Source organism: Narcine bancroftii, chromosome 3, assembly GCF_036971445.1.
Source record: "Narcine bancroftii isolate sNarBan1 chromosome 3, sNarBan1.hap1, whole genome shotgun sequence".
Classification (NCBI taxonomy): Eukaryota; Metazoa; Chordata; class Chondrichthyes; order Torpediniformes; family Narcinidae; genus Narcine; species Narcine bancroftii.
The window spans coordinates 84,032,293-84,052,225 of NC_091471.1; the positions used below are offsets into that span (position 1 = coordinate 84,032,293).

Sequence of the window (19,933 nt, forward strand, 5' to 3'; positions counted from 1 at the left end):
TCTATCTTCCATTTTTCTAGCTGTTCCAGATCCCTCATCAAGCTTTGAAAATTTTCACTGTCCACAACTCCTCCAATCTTAGTGTCATTTACAAACTTGCTACTCCAGTTTAGCAAATTATCATCTATTTATTGATATAGATGACAAATGACAATGGCCCCAGCACTGATCCCTGAGGCACAACCCTTGTCAAAGGCCTCCAGTCTGAGAAGCAATCATCCACCACTACTCACATATAGCCAATGTCGAATCCAGTTTACTACCTCACCATGAATATCGAGCATCTGAAACTTCCTGTCTAATCTCCTATGTGGAACCTTGTCAAAGGTCTAACTAAAGTCCATGTGGACAACATCCACAGCTTTTCCTTCATAAACTTTTGCGGTAACTTACTTGAAAATTCTATTAGATTGGTTAAAAATGACATGCCATGCACAAAGCCACATTAACTATCCGTAATCAGTCCCTGACTATCCAAATACTTATATATCCAATCTCATAGAATACCTTTCTATAATTTACCCACTACCAACAACAGGCTCACCAGCCTATAATTTATTTGGTTACTTTTAGAGCCTTTTTTAAGCAATTGAATAATGTAAGCTACCCTCTAATCCTATGGCACCATACCCATGGCTTGGGACATTTTAAATATTTCTGTCAGAACCCTTGCAATTTCTATACTAGCCTCCTTCAAGGTCCCAGAGAATATCTTGTCAGGCCCTGGGGAAAAATCCCCCCCTTATTTACTTTAAGACAGCAAGCACTTCTTCCTCTTTAATCTGTATAGGTTCCATGACCTCACTGCTTATTTTACTTACTTTTCACACCTTTGTTCCCATTTCCTGAGTGAATTGTGGTGAAAAATCATTTAAGATCTCCCACATCTCATTTTGCTCCATACAAGGCTGACCCCTCTGATCTTCAAGGGGATCAATTTTGTCCCTTAGAATCCTTTTGCTCTTAATAGACCTATAGAAACCCTTAGGAATTTCCTTCGTATTGTCAGGCAAAGCAACCTCATGTCTCCTTTTAGCCTTCCTCATTTTCTTCATGTTGTCTATACTTGTTATACATCCCTCTCTTCTTCTGAACCAGATCCCCAATATCCCTCATAAACAAAGGTTCCTTATGCCTTTAATCCTAACAGGAACATGTAAACTCTGTACTCTCAAAATGTTACCTTTGAAGGTCTTCCACTTACATCGCACATCCTTGCTCGAAAACAGCTTAGCCCAATCCACATATTTTAGGTCATATTCTCAAAATTGCCTTTTCTCCAATTTAGAGTCAAAACCTGAGGCCCAGGCTGATCCTCAAAACTAATGGCATTATGATCAGTGGACCCAAAATGTTCTCCTACAAATACTTTTGTCACCTGTCCTGTCTCATTCCCTGATAGGAGATCCAGTATTGCATTCTCTCTAGTTGGTACCTTTATATATTGATTTAGAAAACATTCCTGAACACATTTGACAAACTTCAAGTCATCCTGCCCTTTACAGTATGGGAGTCCCAGACAATATATGGAATGTTAAAATCTCCTACTGTCATAATCTTATGTTCCTTGCAGCTGTTCCTTTGCTCCTCCAATTCTGTTCCTTTGCTCCTCCAATTCTCATTGACTATTGGCCGGTTTATAATACAACCCCATGAATGTGATCATACCTTTCCCATTCTTCAGCTCCATTCTTTAGCCTCAGTAGTCGAGCCCTCTGGTCTGTCCTGCCTGAGCACAGCTGTGATATTTTCCCTGATGAGAAATGCCATTCCTCCCTCATTCATTTCGCCCACCCCCATTCTATTGCGTCTGAAGCAACGGAAACCCAAAACATTGAGCTGCCAGTCCTGCCCCTCCTGCAACCGTTTCACTAATGCCCACAAAGTCATTATTCCACATGCCAATCCACCCTCTAAGCTAGTTTGCCTTTCCTACAATTCTCCTTGTATTGAAATAGATGCACCTGAGAACTCTTCCACCATGTACCACTTGTTGACTTCTAACACTGCATGAAATTTTCACATCATCTTTTCCCTCCTCCACTCCTCTCTCTCTGTTTTGGCACTCTGGTTCCCATCTCCCTGCAAACCTAGTTTAAATCCACCAGAGCAGCACTAGTGAACCTTCCTGCAAGGATATTAATCCCCCTCTAGTTCAAATGCAAACTGTCCCATTGGAAAAGGTCCCAGAGAGCCCAATGATCCAGAAACCTGAAGCCCTCCCTCCTGCACAAGTTTTTAGCAAGTGTTAAGCTGCATTATCCTCCTATTTCTAACCTCACTAGCATGTGGCACGGGTGCAATTCTGAGGTCCAGTCCTTCACTAAAGTGCCTAACCCCCTGAACTCTCCTCACAGGGCCTCCTTACCCTTCCTACTCACGTCATTTATTTTTGATTCCTTTAATCATGTTCACTGTAGAAACCATTTTGATTTGTTACTTATAAGGTTGATTCCTTCAACTTTCTGGGTTGACTACATTTGTAGTAGTAGTTGTGGTAGTAGTGGCAGTAATAATAATAATAAATTAAAAGGGTTTGGGGAAATTCACCTGTCCAGCAGCATCACAACCTAAACGAATTGGATTAGCAGAGGTTTTTACTGTCCAGTGTGTCAAGTAAATCCTAAAATATTTCTGTTTCTCTGGATGTTTGTCCTTAACCTCCTCAGTCTAGTTTACTGTACCAATTTATTTTTCATTCTTTTAGTCATGTTCACCATTTCCAGACTGCTGATAACATTTTGATTTGTTGATTTTTCTATCAGTTCCAAGACATATACCATCAGAATACCTCTGCTAAACATATGGAAAATCTTTATCTCTCCAACTTGAACTGTTCTGCTTCTCCTGGAACATGAACATTAACACCGTCCAACAGTCACGTAATTATCTTGAGCTGATGGCGATGATTCCAATCATCATTGACGCATCCAAAATGGAATGCTCATTTTCAGCCGTTGAAACTTCAGTGAGTCTTGACCTTCAGATTCAGATTTTAAGATCCACATTTAATGTCGAAGTGCTTAAATGCCATCAAGTACAACCCTGAGTTTCTTTTTCCTGCAGTTGAGGCAGAATTAGCACTAATTGGCAGTGAAAAAAGAATCAACCAATGTACACATGCTAACAAATAAAAGGATGTAAACAAACTGATTGCACAATACAGAGAAAAAATTTCAATAAAATGTAAAAAGTAGGACTCCTTAAATGAGTCCCTGATTGAGTTTGTCATTGAGGAGTCTAATGGTGGAGGGGTAGCCACTGTTCCTGAACCTGGTGGTGCGAGTCTTGTGGTTCCTGTACCTCTTTCCTGATGGTGGGAGTGAGAACAGAGTATATGCTGGGTGGTGTGGATCCTTGATGATTGCTGATACCCTCTGATGGCAGCATTCCCTGTTGATGCCCATGATAGCTTGGGCTGTGCCCACTACCTTTTGCAGGGCTTTTCACTCAGGGACAGCACACCAGACCATGATGTAGCTGGTCAGCACACTTTCCACCACACCTCTGAGGAAATTTCCCAGGATTTCTGATGTCATGCTAAATCTCCACAAACTCCTGAGGAAGTAGAGGTGCTGATATGCTTTCTTCACGGTACCATTTGTGAGTTGGGTCAAGGAAAGATCCTCCAAGATAGTGACTCACAAGAACTTTTATTTGCTCACCCTTTCCACCTCTGATCCCCCAATGATCACTGGATGGTGCATCTCTGGTTTTCCCTTCCTGAAGTAAACAATCAGTTCCTTGGTTTTGGAACCACTGTAATCTGCTGAAAGTGGAAGCTGGGTGGGACACCTGTGCTCTCTCTTTGGTCTCTTTGGAACAGTCACTGTTCCGATTATATGCGACACCACTCCCCAACTTTTCCACTGCTATGCTGATGACTGCATTGGTGGTGCCTCATGTACCCTTGCAGAACTTAACCATTTTAAAACCAATATCCATCCGACCCTTAAATTTACCTGGACCATTTCTGACACATCTCTTCCCTTCCATCTCAGTGGACAAAGTATCCACCTTATCTGCTACAAACCAAATTGACCCTCACATCTACCAGGATTACACCTCTTCCCATCTTTCATTGGAAGGACATTGTCCCTTACTGTTTTTCCTCCATCTCACAACTCACAACACCTGTTCCCAGGATGAAGGCTTCCACTTCAGGACATCCAGAATGTCCTCTTTCTTTAAGAAATGTGGATTCCCCCTTTCTGACTTGAATAAACTCTGCATCGTATCTCCTCTATTTCTCATACTTCTGCCCTTATCTCACCTTCCTCAGGCAGAGTCCCACTACCAGCCACATATTCCCCTCTCATCCCCTATCCACTATACACAGGGGTAAGGTGCTCCAAGCTCTCTCATCCGCTCTTACCTTCCAACCTTCCACCCCCTTAGACACTTCCCACTGTCATTGCAGAAAGTGCAAAACTTGTCCCTACATCTCCCCCCTCACTTCTATCCAGGGCCACAATAGACCTTCCAGGTGAGACAGAGTTTCACTTGCACATTGTTCAAATTAATCTATTACATGCAGTATAATCGACGTGGCTTCCTCTGCATTGGTGAGACCAAGCACGGATTAGGTGATCGCTTCACCGAACACCTCCACTCTACACTTGTCAGTCTACACTTGAGCTTCCTGCAGCCAACCATTTCAACTCCCCCAACCATTCCTGCAGTGACCATTCTTGGCCTCATCCATTATCAGGGTGAAGCCAAACTTAAATTTGAGGAACAAAGCATCATATGACTCCAGAAAAGCCTTAAACCTAATGGCATGAGTATTGATTTTTCTAATTTTAGGTAACCCCAACCCCCAGCTGATTCCACTGTTTTCTCCTCTTCTTTACTTGCTCCTGTGTTTATGTTTCTTTTCACTCAATTTCTCCCCCTCTCACATCTGCTTTTGCTTTCTCTCTCATCCACTTTTCCTGCAACAATAAAGGTTTATCCCTCTACCTGCCTCTCCACTCTCTCCATCTCCCACACTTACTGTCCTAAACTTTATCATCCCTGAACTCTTCCCCCGGCTTCAATCCCTTTTTATATTTGTAACTTTAACAATGCCATTTAGTCTTGAGAAATAGTTTTGACCCAAAATGTTGTCTGACCATTTCAACCATTCTGTATGACATATTGAGTTCCTTCAGCAATCCTTTAGTTGCTCTTTCTTTGGTCTCAGCCTCCAGTTGCTGCAGTTTTGTTCTGTTTTCAGGTCTTGAGTCACATTGGAGACATTGTCCAACACAAATGCCTGAAGATTAAATGTCAAGGAGAACCTTTTACCCTTTAAAATATTTGAATGTTTCATGAGCCCAAAGGACCCCAAACCCCAAAAGCATTAGACACTCACCATGACAAATGGTTACTTAAACAAAAGTTGCTTTTAATTATCTTTAAACATGAAAACAGTATCAAATTTTAACTTAACTCTATTTATATTAACTTACTTAACTTAATCTAATTTAACCCCCTTCTAATTCTAAATGCATGTGTATGTAATGTGTATGTAAATTTAAGAAAAGTTCTTTGATTCACAGTCCAATCTCACTTCCCAAGTTCTCTAGTTGCAGGAAATTCTTATACAGTGCACAGAATTTAACATGTATAAAGTTCATCAGGCTTTGGTGCTTGAAAGCTAAATGGTTACCACTCAGGAAGGTTCTTGTAGGTTTTGTAGAGAGGGATGTGTGGTTCCAGGATTTCCACAACTGAGGTACCACCATTAGTCATCTTGCTGATTAAACTTGCCCCATGAGGGTTCTCCAGATAATAACCTCTTTCTTTCAGGTCACCACAGAGTTCCTTTCTGTTCCTCTTATTCAAAGAGAAACACTAGACAGCTCATTTTCTCCTCTTGCATGACACACGAGAGTAGGCCATCCTCCACTATGGAGCTTCTGCTTCAGTTCTAACAAGTTTCGCCTGGCTGTCTCTTTGAGACACTCAGACTCTCAAACTGCCAGAAAGCCTGAGTTACTTTCTCTATCTTGTAAAAAACACCTGACCTTCTCCAGCAAACATAGAAGTCTGTCTTCTGGTTCATCTGTTGTTTTTAGGTAAACAAAAACCCATTAGTGACCTTTCTGTGATTACTCCAAAACTCTGCAAAGAGCTATCAATAGACATCATGTCTCCTGCTTGTTGCTTTAAAGAAAATAGTTCATTTATTTCCACAGTTCCTGTAAAGTCACTCATAATATGAATTCTCTAGTATTTTCAAATAAGATCTGTGTTAAAATGTGTGTATGTAACCTACTCTATAATTTCCCATTTATCTCCCAAAAATATTTCCAAATATTCTGTCACAATTTGTTTTTAAAACCATAGAACTATATAACACTACAGCACAGAAACAAGCCCTTTGCCCCATCTAGCTGTGCCAAACTATTTATTCCACATGCACCCCGACCATAGCCTCTCATCAAAGTACCTAACTAACCATCTCTTAAATTTTGAAATAAAATTGCATCCATCACATCTGATCCATGATTATTGAATGATTGCAGTCCACGTGGTGAAGTTGCTCCATAGTCCCATAAGATAGGAAGCTCCAGGAATTTTCCTAGAAATATTGAATATATAGTTTGAGATGGAGGAAGTCCAGAGGTAAAGGTGTTCCCATTAAAGGATGCTGCACTGGATTCTGCAGGCAGAATGTAAAAAGGACAATGCTGGGAACACTTGACATGTCAGACACCAATTGTGAAAAGTGAAACTGAGGTGAAGGCTCTTTGTCCTGAAATAATGACTACACTTCCCTTCCCACCAATGCTTTCACCTGCTGAGTGCTTCCAGTTATTAGGTGAGATTTAACACTGGTTCAGTGGGTTCACAGAGAAGTGAGTGCAGACACAAGGTAACACCATAGTACAATAATTTTTATTGTAACCACAGGGAGGTCACGTAACCCTCCACAATCACCTTCCCATCAAGTTCCAGATGGAGAGGCCACATCACCCTCCACAATCCACACTACACTAATACTTCTGATTTTCAAATTATTTTAGATTTTGTCAAGTATGTAAAATGCTGTCTACATTATAAAACATTTCTTTTCTTGTATTTCAGGATTTTATCTCAAGAGGATTCAGTTGGTTCATTTTCTTTGAAGAGAAATCCTTCCACTGAACCAACCACACAATCCATTATGAACAGCACAACAAACATTATTGTTGCATCAAGTGTCATCCCTTTGTTGGTGGTGCTTGGTGTAGTTGGACTATTGATCTGGTTTTGTAAGTGCTCTCAATCAAAAAGTATAAAGTTTTTCAGATCAAGTACCAAATGGTCAAATACAGATTCGCCAGATGCTCAAGACAAGTCTAATACTTACAGGGTTAATTGTTCTTCTGAGAATTTTTCCAGTTCAGATACTCTACCAAACTGCCAAATCAATAATCAACTATATGCTCAACGGAACTATGAAAACGTTATGATAGATCCCACTAGCCAAACTGCAGAACATACAATGAAATTAGAATTTGAATCAACTGCAAGTCCCAAGCAGTTTGGGGCATTTCAGTCCATGGATTTTGACGAAAACATCTATGAAAATACTCCTTTATCAAGAGACTTAGCGGTGTACTGTAATTATACAGACCATTATGAAGATGATACTTACATTGTACCAAATGAATAGAAAGTTGAAAGTTGTAAGTTTCAGACTATTATTCAATGGAAGATAAAGATAATTTGATTTTTTAAAAATATTGAACAATAGTTAAAGGATGCCAAAGTCATGCTTGTTAATAAAGACGGCATAATTCATGAACAATCTGAGTAAATAGCCATTCTCCATGCAGTGCCCAATATAATCAAACATGGTACTGAAATTCCTCCTTACGACTTCAAAGGAAAAATAAGGCAATAACTTACTGGCGAAATATTCTACATGAGGATAATCTCGAAGAAACATTATATTTGTTTTATTTCAAAGATTCAGATAAAACTGACTGATTCCTCTTCAGAGACTTTATATCTGTTCAACTCAGTTCAACTTAGGAACACAAAGCAGGTTGTGGGTTACCAAATCTTTCTTCCTTTTTCAAATGAGGATAAAGAAGTTGACAAGAATTCATTGTTGACATCAGGTCAATGCTGACCAAATCATTTTTCACAAGCATATGCACATCTCCAAAAATTGAATTGTTTTTAATATAAAAATGGTTGTTTGTCCAGTAATATTTTGATGCTAGACATCATCAGTTGTAAACCTTGTGGAAATGCAGTCCAGACCCAGAAGAATAGAGGACAAATCCAAACAGTAACTTCGCTGGTCATTTCTGCGCTGCTACCAGTATTTTGGAAGGTCCTGATAGTCAAAATATGTGCCATTTCATTTGTGAGATTTTCAAACAATCATGCAACCCTTTCAAACCACAAGCTATAGGGAGAAATAGAGCAGATTCACTGTAACAAGTTAATTATCCAATTGTTGGTTTCTGAAATTTCATTTGAAATTGAAATTTCATCAAACATTTCTACGCTTCAGTCTTCTATCACCACACCGCTTATTGGTTGCCAAATACTTCCAACTCTGCATCTTATGAGGTTTCCCATGGTGGGACAGTAGGTACCTAACAGAGCATGAAAGGGGGGTGGGGGGGGCATAATTTGTGAGATGGTGTGCATCTTCTGATTTTTTAGAAAGAGCTACAATGTTTAGTTTTTACAGTTGTCTTGGATAAGATCCCTTTCTCTCAATGGTGACAGTGGTGGACTATGGTACAGGCTTATGAGAACATAAGGACTAAGAGCAGGATATGTCATCCAGTCTGTCAAGCCTGCTCTGCCATTCCACAAGATCAAGGTTAATCTGGCCATAGACTTGTGACCGATTATTTTGTATTTTATATTGTAAATAGATATGTTTCAAAGGAGATAAATCATGGCAGGTTTTTTTTTAGTGTAGGTCACATGCAAACACTTCAAAACAAGTCTCATTTAAAATACTGGAGCTCTGCTCAAGTCAGACAGACCGGCTCTGAGTGCCTTTGCAAAAACTTTGAAGAGTGCCTTTAGCGACTTCACAAATGGATTATTGTTTTGGAAAGCAACAGATGAAAAAACTCAGAGGATTATGTTCGGAGCTGCAGTCTGTCTGAGTGCAGTTTGCTGTTCTAAGAGGGTCATGTGGTTCTGCAAGCACGGAGAGTCAAACAGGCTTTTCTCAGAGAGAGTCAAACAGGCTTTTCTCAGAGGAAGAGAGAGAGAGAGAGAAAGAGAGAGAGAGAATTCAGTTCTATAGTTCCACAGTTCAGCAGCAGCAACTGGGACTGGAACAGGACAAGCTGGCAAGCTTGTGGAAAAACCCCATTTTGAAGATGGATTGTGAGTGCTTAGTTCAGCCTGGCCAAAGCCTTTGTGGTCCATACAAGAGGTCATGGCTGGCTGCATAATGTTTCACTTGAAATAAGTGAAACAAAAAGGACCTCTGTGGTAACCTGAAAGAAAGAGGTTATCATCTGGAAAACCCTGATGGGGCAAGTTTCTTTGGCAAGACACTAAAGTGGCTGATTGGAAGGAATCAGTTTTGTCCAAAGAGAAACAAATCTCTCTCTAAAACTGACTAGAACCTTCTTTAGTGGTAACAATTTACCCTTCAAGCACCAAAGCTTGGTAAAATTCATAAATGTTAAATTCTGTGCATAGTATAAGAATTGCCAGATACTGGTGAAATTGGAGGAGTGAGAAGTGAGATTGGACTGCAAATCAAAGAACGCATTACCTACATATGCATTTAGAATTAGAAGGAGGTTAAGTTAGATTAGTTAAGTTAATAGTAATAAGTTAAAGTTTGATCCTGTTTTCATGTTTAAAGATAATTAAAAGCAACCTTTGCTTAAGTAACCATTTGTTCTTGTCAATTTTGTTGCTGTTAGATTTTGGGGTCCTCTGGGCTCATAACAGACTCAGCTCCCATTCCCCATCACCCTTAATACCCCAACTAAATATAAATCAAGATTCAAGCTTCAAGATACATTTATTGTCATATAATAGTTCAGAACATGTACTATTACATGAAATTTTCTTCCGCCTGCCTTAAGGCAGACAAAGAGCCATAATTAATGTTGACTGGTCCCCTTAGAGTAAGACAGAAAGAGAAGCAAAAGAGTAACTGATTACTCATGGATTTGTCTTCTGCACTCCCACAGCCCATGCATGCAAACAGAATCCTTTTGGATTAATCAGCAGCTTGAGCACCAAATCCAAACTTCCGACATGATCATGAAGCCTACAGTGCCTAAGACCCTTTGGGAGCCCTTCTTGCCCTCAGCACCATTGCAAATCCCAGTTTGAATATCTGGTTCACATGAGCCAGTCTCCAGCAGCTTGCAAAGTATGCAGGTCTCCTGAATGCAAGTCACTTAGAGCCTGTGTGGGTCCCTCAGCCACTGGTTCACTGCTATGATCACCTTCCCTGTAGGATCATTTCTTCTGCTTCTCATTCTCAATGGGGTGGATGCTCTTCCCATTTCTGATGCCACTCTCTAAGAGTCTGCAATGCCTCGAGGGCACTGCCAAACACAGGTGATGCCATCTTGGGTGCAGACCTCCAAGTTTGCAGGATTTTACTTCCAAACACTGTTGGCTCCTTTAACAGGCTATTTGAAGCCTGTATGGAGTTGCTAGTATTAGGAGGACATGGTTGAACCCTTTGGAGCACTTGCTGTCTCTGCTCTCCACTCTCCTGGGTCTGCACTAGTGGTAGCACTGCCATTGTAGATGTTCTTCCAGTGCCACCATTTTTCTATCTCTCACACGCTCCTCAGCAGCACCATTCAGATTTATGTGAAAGTCAGTCTGGAGTCAGCAGCGGCGGCATGGATCGGTGTTGGGAACAGGTCCGCAGCTCCTCTGGTTATACCAGGGAGCACACCATGTGTGCTGCGGGGGAGGTGACATAGGCCAAAGACAGCGAGTGGGAAGGCTTTGGTGGCAGAGAGCAGGGAGAGTCGACAACAAGGAGAGAGAGGACCAGATTTGAACCAGGACTATTACTGGACTATGACTGGAGCAATAGGTACGTCGAATGCCCACTGGGAAGCCACTGCTATTTTTTCTGTATTTTTAAATTTGATTTCCTGTTAAGTTAATATTAATGTTAAATTCTACCACTTCTATGATTAATCTTGTTACTGTTTTCTGTGAACATTTATCATGGATTTACCTCTTTGCGAGCTACCTGCAAGGCACACAGAACTAAGATTTGCCCTTTATCATATTCATAAGTGCAATGAACAATTCAATTCAAATTAAAATCTCTTAAATTAATGGAAAGGAAGTTGTATGAATTCAACTTGAATCAAAAAGTTTTAAAAATTCTGCATATTCTGGAAATACTTAACAGATGGGCAGCATAAGGACTGGCCTGTTCGGCTGGAAGGTCATCAGTTTATAGCAACCATTCTCAACCTTATTTGTCTACAGCTCCCTTTGGACTCTGCTCAAAATTGATGGGCCTCCTTCCCTCTGAAGTAGTGACATTTAGTTGGTTTCTTCCATTCTTCTCTCATATCGATTACATAAAAACATCAAAAATATTTAGGATTTCAGTCTGTGGCCACACTTAAATGTGATGTGCCCCCAGGGTGGCTATATGGCCCTGTTGAGAATGCCTGATCTATAGCATTAACTGTGTTTCCCCTCCACAGATGTTGGCTGGCTTACTGTTCAGGCTTACTTATGTTTTGTTTATTTCACAAGGCTCATTCCTACCTTCTTATTGGCAATTAGGATTGAGAAAAAAACATACTGGTCTTCTGAGAGTTATGCAGATCCTTAAAATGAAAATAAAAGTGTGATCATTTAACTAATTGATGCCTGACTACTTGATGACATTCTCAAGCAGTGAAAGAGTGAGTTGATGAGACGTTTCTTCATATTCAAATTCTAGTACCATGCCCATGATAAGACATTGGTTGCAATTTTCAGGTATAAATGGATGCAATCTCCCTGTGCAATTATCATCCAAATGTTATATGCCCATTGTATGTCCTATCTGTGGTGGTACACCACTGGCCCACTGCAGGGGGCAACCTCTGTACCTGCAGGAGTGTAAAAGGACAGGACAACACCTGGCCAGCTGTCAATCAGTCCACCTGAATGGATCAAGCCCCACCCAGTCGGGTGTCAATCACCCTCCGGGATATAAGCCTGTGCCAGCCTTCTGAGGCCTCACTCAGAGATGCTGCAGCCACAGTCAGCCTGGCTCTGTGGAAGTCTTTGTGGATTAAAGCCTGTTGTACAGTCTTTATCTTGTGTGTGTCTGATTCTGTCTAACAGTGCACCACACTATCCCAGTCCTCTGCTCAATAGGGTTTGTCTGGCTTGCTAGCTAAACAAGTTTCAAGATTCCTTTATTGTCATGTATTAGTGCAGAACATATAATATTACACAAATTTGCTTCTGCATGCCATTAAGTCGCTATTAGTGTCACCTGTGTCCTTCCTTTTACAAGCTGCTTAAATAATCTGTTCTCTATGCTGGAAATAATGACAAGATACAAATACCACTCTTGGCCAATCTCCAATCCATTGTATAGGAAAGGGAATTTGATGAGCACAATCCAGCAGAAGATCTCCAGTGAAAACTTTGACATCAAATAATTCTGTAAGTAACTCGGTGAAAACTTGTACAAGAGATTTCCCTTTCTTAACACCTTTTTTAAGTCCCAAAATATGGGGATATTGTTTCTTCTGTTCCAGTCTTCAAGTACATTCTGTTGGCTCTTAACTTAAAAAAATGGAAATGTAAGACTTGTTAAGTAATAAAGGAAATTTCTCTTCTTTAAACGAATTGGCCAATACGAGATTTTGAGATTGGTATTGTATTAATTATGTTACTTTGTATTTGTATTACTTTGTTTTGTATTTTTTTTGTATGTGAATTACTGACTTTCTTTATATGTTAAAATTAATAAATAAAGTTTCAAAAAAAAAGATTTTGGAGGACTGGAAGTGGGGGGGCGGGGGTGGGGTCCATTAGGGAATTATTTAGTTTGGCAAGGTTACCTTTCCTTCATGTTTTTTTAATGGTGTGGATTCAAGGTGATGTCCCCTGGAGCTGGACGGGAATGATGGGAATGGATCCTTTTTTGTACAAACCATTTTATAATTTATGGCTCCAATTAACATAGTTTAATGGAATGTTAAGAATCTGAATGGGAAAATTGAGAGGCACAGAATTATGGCATATCTTAGACAATTAAATGCAGATTTTTTAAAAAGAGAAACTCATATAAGGAATTCTGACAAGAATATGTAAATACTTAGATGGAGAGAACATCATTTTACTTCATGCTCTGAAGCTAAATTAAGAAGAGTTTCAATATTAATAAATCAAAATTTCCATTTGTTTATCATAACAGTATTTTAGATAAAAAAGGTCATTTTGATATTTTAACAGGCAAATTATATAATAAACTAGCAGTTCTGGCTAATTTTTATGACCCTAATGTAGATGATCTAACTTTTTTTGGATTATTTGATTTTGGGAGTAAATCTTTAGTGTTGATAGAATGGAACTGTAGATTGCTCCTCGTAGAATACTTTCCCTTTCAAATCTGCTGGTATAATACATTCCTTTTTATCTAATTTTGGTATTACAGATGTTTCGAGTTTTTAAAAAAATTCCTACCTGTAGAGAGTACTTTTTAAAAATATCCAATGTTTATCGTTTGTATTCAAGGATTGACTACTTTTTAAATTGATAATCAATTAATCTCTCTGACTAAATCATAGTTATTTTTGATCTTTCCCCATTTATTATATCTTTGAAAAGTATGATAATTCCCTATTAAAAAAACAATGGTGATTTAATACTATTCTTCTTGCTGACAGAGAATTTTTAGATTTTATGGAGCAACAAATTTGGTTCTTTTTTTATCTGTCTCTTATGGAAAGCATATTTAAGAGGGCAGATCATTTCCTATATATATTAAGAAAAAGACCAATAAGGAAAGGCTTAATTTAATTAATCAAATTGGTCTACAATTTCCTCAAAACAGAAATCCTGATTTTTATAAGCATTGAACTTAAAACCAAATTTGATCAACTTCCTACTTATCCAATTGAACAGCAATTGTTAAGAAATAGAAGTCTTTGTTTTACAGTCATGGGGAAAATGTAAAAAGTTACTAGCTGGTCAATTGAAAGGAATTATTGCTAAAAAAATAAATCAAATGAGATTTGTATGAGTGATATTAATATGACATCAGACCATTCCAAAATTAACAAGACTTTTAGAGAATTTTATGATGACCATTCCACTTCTGAACTTAAGAATGATTATTTCAATGTTGGATTTTTTTGGATCGATTAAAATTATCTGTACATTCTCAAGAGATATGGGCTAGTTTAGATAAACCTATTTTTCAGGAGGATATATAGCTGTGCTATTTCCTCATTACAGTTAGGTAAATCTCCTGGACCAGACAGACTTCCTGCAGAATTTTATAAATCCTTCTCTAACTAGCTAGTGTCATGATAATGAATATGCATGAGATGTATTCACCTGACCGGAAGTCACATGGTATGAGAGAGAGAGAAGAGCGCGAAATGGAGGAACAATGAAAACTGGAGAATAAAGACACGGAGATGTTTAACTGGTAAAATCTGCGTTATTAGTGTTATTAACTTCACATTTCGGGCCACAAATGTGACATTGGCGACAAGGATTAAAACAACAAAATTTTGGAACTTCAATGTGATAAGAATTTTGATTTTCATTCGGGGGCTTTGGGCTGCAAAAAGTTTCCTCATGGCAGGCGCAGAAGCTGACTTTCTCACACTTCGAGGTGCTCCTCATTTTGACCCGACGGGTGATGCAAGCACTGTGAGTGTGAAGTGGAAGGCATGGCTGGAAGAATTTGAAGCCTACACCGACAGTCGTGGCCTATTTCTCGATAGCGGCCCTCCCAGAGGAGGGCGTTACTTCTTTTCACTGCAGGACCCGCAGTTCGGGAAACTTTTAAGACACTTTTGAATACAGGAAGGAAGGATGAATACCAGAAACCCGTTGATGCATTGAATGCACACTATGTAGTGACACCGAATGCTACATTTCAACACCATTTGTTTCAGAGAACGAAACAAGAAGATGGACAAACAATTGCTCAGTACGTGACGAGATTGCGCCAGCTGGCTGTTGGATGCAATTACATGGCAGCTTATTTGGACAACCAATTATTGGATCAAGTCGTGCAGCACTGCAGATCAAATAAGCTCAGGAGACGTCTGCTGGAAAAAGGGAGTGAGTTGAAGCTCACCGATGCTTTAACCATTGCTGCTCCATTAGAGGCTGTTGGGGGCAATTTCATACCATGACCCTGAAGGACAACTCAAGCCAGCAAGTTAAGAGGCTCTCGCATCACCATAACCAGCCAAGATATACGTTGACACATGATGTGGAGTGTTATTGATGTGGAAACAGAGGTCATTTTGGAAAAGACCCATGCTGCCCAGCAAAAGGCAAAGTCTGCAGAAAGTGCGGAGGTAAGGACCATTTTGCAAAGAAGTGCAAAAGCAAGTCCAGTGCAGACCAGAAGGGGAAGAGCACGGCTTCCAAAGGCAAAGCTTGGGGGAAAGGAAAATATCCTGGAAAGAAAGACACTATTCGCCATATAGACGGTGACCCAGAAAGTGACGATGATGATGATAACCAGGATGGACAGAGATATTATCAATTTACATTGAATGATGTACATCATGAGAAAGTCCCAGTGATAATTGGTGGTGTGACAGTTCAGGTCATTGTAGACTCAGGCAGTGACAGTAATGTAATTGACCGACATTTATGGGAGAAATTGAAAAGGAAAAAGATCATCTGTACCTCAAAGAAGTGCTCCAAGAAACTGTATCCATACACAGCAACCAAGCCATTGCAGACCACTGGATGTTTTACTGCAACTGTTGAAGCTGGTGATAAGTACACCGAAGCAGAGTTTGTTGTCATAGACGAGAGGGGAGAACCATTGCTGAGTAGACGTGCAGCGCAAGACCTGGCAATACTACATATTGGAGCTCATGTCAATTCAGTTCAGTCATACGAGGATATGAAGCAAGAATTCCCCGCAGTTTTCCAAGGAGTAGGAAAGCTGAAAGGTCGTCAACTAAAGCTAGCAGTAGACAAAACGGTCAAACCCAAGGCACAACCGGTGCACAGAACTCCGTTTGGACTTCGTGGGAGAGTCAAAGCCAAAATTAAAGAGTTGATCGCGCAAGACATTATTGAACCTGTGGAACATTCGACACAATGGGTCAGCCCAGTAGTGATTGTGCCCAAACCAAATGGCGACATAAGACTGTGTGTTAATATGAGAATGGCCAATGAAGCTATAATTCGAGAACGACACCCTATACCAACAGTGGAGGAAATACTTCAGGAGTTAACTACCAGTAAGATATTCTCAAAAATTGATTTAAAATGGGGCTATCATCAATTAGAGCTGGACCCAGAATCCCGAGACGTAACAACATTTGTGACTCACTGTGGATTGTACCGATACAAGAGACTATCGTTCGGCATTAATGCAGCTTCTGAGATCTACCAGTATGAAATCCATCGAGTGATTCAAGGCATTCCTGGAGTTGCCAACATTTCTGATGACATCATAGTCCATGCACCTACAAAGGAAGAGCATGTAGACGGTTGAGGCGTGTACTATCTAGACTACAGGAGGCAGGCCTTACCGTGAATGGAAACAAGTGCCAGTTCGGTGTGTCAGAAATGGACTTCATGGGACATAGACTTACACGGGAAGGACTAAACCCAGCAGAGGCCAAGGTGAAGGCTATTGCAGATGCACGTGCACCCCAGAACGCAACGGAGGTGAGGAGTTTCCTGGGATTGGTCAATTATTGCGCAAAGTTCATCCCTAATTTCTCTACAGTGGCAGAATCACTAAGTAAACTAACCAGGAAAGGTGTACCATTTCATTTTGGATCGGAGCAGAAGAAAGGGTTCACAGTGCTGAAGCAAAGTCTGACGGATGCCGATACTCTTGGATATTATGATCCGGCTGCACCAACCAAAGTCATAGCGGATGCTAGTCCTGTTGGTTTAGGAGCTGTGTTGGTCCAGATGCATGATGTAGGACCAAGAATCATTGCCTACGCCAGCAGATCGTTGTCAGATGTGGAAAGAAGATATTCTCAGACAGAGAAAGAAGCACTCGGACTTGTATGGGCCTGTGAGAGGTTCCATGCATATTTGTATGGCATTGAATTTGAACTCATCACAGATCATAAGCCATTAGAGGTGATCTATGCCGCTAGATCCAAACCGTGTGCTAGAATAAAGCGATGGGTGCTCCAACTCCAACCCTACATATATAAAGTAGTTCACATTGCCGGGAAAGCAAACATTGCTGTCCAGATTGGTGAAGGATGGATGCCCACAATCCAAGTCAGAATTGGGGACAGAAACAGAGAGCTTTGTACGCTTCATATCTATTCAGTCGACACCGAAAGCTGTGACCATGAAGGAAGTCGAGAGAGAGTCCGAACATGACCCAGAACTCATGGAAGTGAGAGAATGTATCCAGTGTGGACAATGGGACAAGTGTACACACAAGGCTTACATTCCCATTAGAGATGAACTTTGTTGCATCGGATAGTGTGTGTTGAGAGGATGTAGATTGGTGATACCGCAGAGATTGAGACCAAAGATCGTATCCTTAGCTCATGAAGGACACCTAGGTATTGTTGGTACCAAGCAAAACCTCAGGAGTAAAGTATGGTGGCCAGGTTGTGATAAAGACGCAGAGAAATTCGTCAAAACTTGCCATGGATGTCAAATCACATGTAGGAGTAATCCTCCAAAGCCGATCCGGAGTACGCAACTCCCGACAGGACCGTGGATCGACGTAGCCGTTGATTTTCTTGGACCTTTACCGACTGGTAAATCAATCATGGCAGTGATAGATTACTACAGCAGATACTATGAGTACGCTGTGATGAGGTCAACGACCACTGAAAAAACAATACAAGCATTAGCAGAGATCTTCGCAAGATATGGATTGCCTGTTACATTATACTCTGACAATGGTCCACAATTCATTTCAGAGACATTTGCTGAATACATGAGGAAAACAGGTATCCACCATCATAAAGTAACTTCGAAATGGCCGCAAGCCAATGGGGAAGTAGAGAGACAAAATCAGTCCATTGAAAAACGATTATGGATTGCTCACGCAGAAGGACAAAATTGGCGAGAAGCATTGCTATCTTACGTAGCTGTCTATCGGGCAACGCCTCATGCAACCACAGGAAAAAGTCCTGCAGAAGCATTTTTTGGGAGAAAAATCCGCACAAAAATGCCCGAAATAAAGGAAATCAGGGACGACCAGGAGATGAGGTACCACGATGCTGAAAAGAAAGGAGCAGCAAAGCTGTACACAGATTCGAGACGTGGAGCCAGGTACTCAGACATCATGCCTGGAGATAATGTTCTGGTGAGGCAAGAGAGTGGTGGTAAGCTAGACACACCTTATTACCATCAACCCTACACTGTCGTATCCAGAAGTGGCAGTATGGTAACAGTGAAGTCTCTGGCTGGAGTCCTGTACAAAAGAAATGTGTCAGGTGTAAAAAGGTACCAGTCCAGAGAGACATCGAGCGAGGTGGTTGAAAGTCCAATACGAGATGCTCAACCTGAGGGACCAGATGCTGTTCCCGAGGCAATTACCAGCATTCCTGATGAAGTGACCAGAGTGCCAGAAACACCCGAGGCCATAGCGAGCAGTGTTTCCGACGCTGAGAGTGAACAACTGAGTAGCGACGATAGTATCGCAGGATGGCCGAAACGGGACAGGAAACCGCCTAAATGATACGAAGACTTTGTGCCGTATTTCTAATTGTGCCCGCATTATCACAAAAGGGAAAGTTTGTGACGGTTGGAATGATAAAAGAACATTGGGATCGTGATTTGATCATATATCATAAAGTGCGTGTATGAGTGCTGTATGAAGTACATTTTGTTTAGTTGAGTTATTGTATTACAGTTAGTTATGACATGTTCATGTTACAGTGTGTGTAGAAGGAGTTTGAACTTGTTTGTTTGTTTGTTAGACATTGTTTGTTGGTTCCGAGGGATATTGATAAGGTGACGGTGTTTACATTTCAACATTAAGGGGTAAAGTTTATTTCTGGTAAAAGGAGGGATGTCATGATAATGAATATGCATGAGATGTATTCACCTGACTGGAAGTCACATGGTATGAGAGAGAGAGAAGAGCGCGAAATGGAGGAACAATGAAAACTGGAGAATAAAGACACGGAGATGTTTAACTGGTAAAACCTGCATTATTAGTGTTATTAACTTCACATTTTGGGCCACAAATGTGACAGCTAGTACCTCACTTTCTGATGGTATTGGCCAATTCGTTTAAAGAAGAGAAATTTCCTTTATTACTTAACAAGTCTTACATTTCCATTTTTTTTAAGTTAAGAGCCAACAGAATGTACTTATTTTGACCTACATTGTCACTTAATGTTGATATGAATATTTTATCAAAGGTTTTAGCACCTATATTAGAAAAAAATTACCAATTATTATATACTCAGACCAAACTGGTTTTATTAAAAAGCAGTATTATTATAATATACACGGATTGCTGAATATTCTATATATGCCTTCTACTCCATTGATTGAATGTGTTCTTTCATTAAATGCTGAAAAAGTGTTTGATCAAGTTGAATGGGAGTATTTATTTGCTGCATTGGGTAAATTTAATTTTTGTCTGAAAGTTATTAAATTGATTAAATCAGTGATTCTCAACCTTTTTTCCCTAGGCCCCATTTTAATGAACGCCATTAGCGGAAATATGTTATATATTCAAAATAAGTTTTAATTAAATCATTTACTGCAAGTGTATTCAATGCAATTAAGGTCAGGAATACACTGCCACACATATTTCATATTCAAA

The 19,933-nt window shown here is 40.1% G+C and overlaps 1 long non-coding RNA gene across 1 annotated transcript in view; it reads left to right on the top strand.

The window, feature by feature from the left end:
* The window catches only part of LOC138756153 (uncharacterized), a 28,450-nt gene extending 18,595 nt beyond the window's left edge, over nucleotides 1–9,855 (top strand). The window contains exon 2 of the long non-coding RNA XR_011352806.1: nucleotides 7,075–9,855. This is a non-coding gene — a long non-coding RNA (uncharacterized lncRNA). The remainder of the gene's footprint in view (nucleotides 1–7,074) is intronic.
* The last annotated feature ends 10,078 nt before the right edge of the window (nucleotides 9,856–19,933 follow it).